This window comes from Lepus europaeus, chromosome 10, assembly GCF_033115175.1.
Source record: "Lepus europaeus isolate LE1 chromosome 10, mLepTim1.pri, whole genome shotgun sequence".
NCBI lineage: Eukaryota > Metazoa > Chordata > Mammalia > Lagomorpha > Leporidae > Lepus > Lepus europaeus.
In genome coordinates this window covers 53092954-53093658 of record NC_084836.1, presented here as the reverse complement: position 1 = coordinate 53093658, position 705 = coordinate 53092954, and positions in this window count along the sequence as shown.

Sequence of the window (705 nt, the reverse complement as noted above, 5' to 3'; positions counted from 1 at the left end):
TACCTTACACTCCGTCCAAAAATCCCAGAGGATCAAGTATCTAAACTCAAGACCTGAAACCATCAAATTACTAGAGAAAAACATCTGGGAAACACTCAAGACATTGGCACACAATTCATTATTGAAAACTTCCTCCTTGCTTGTATCACTATTATCACAGCTGGAAAGATTAAAAGTAACTTATTTTCATATTATCTAAAATATCTAATTAACATCTACTCTTGAATACATGTGTGATGATCCATGACTTACAATGGTCCGACTTACAACTTCTTTGACTTTACAGTGGGATGAAGTGATACATATTCAGCAGAAACCATACTTCAAGTTTTGAATGTTGCTCTTTTCACAGGCTAATGGTGTGCAGTACCATATTTTCTGTCTACACTGGGTAGTGGGAATGAGTGTGGCTCCCAGTCAATCATGCACTCATGAAGGTGAGCAACCAACACTCTTCCAATGCCAGCATTCCCTATTGGAGCACCAGTTCACATTGCAGCTTCTGCATTTCTGATCCAGCTCTCTGCTAATATGCCTGGGAAGGCAAAAGTATCTGGGCCCCTGTCACCCATGTGGGAGACCTAGATGAAGTTCCTGGCTTCTGCATTTGGCCTGGCCCAGCCCTGACCGTTGTGAACATTTGGGAAATAAACCAGTAAATGGAAGACCTCTCCCCGGCCCTCGACTGTCTCCCACTCCCTCCGT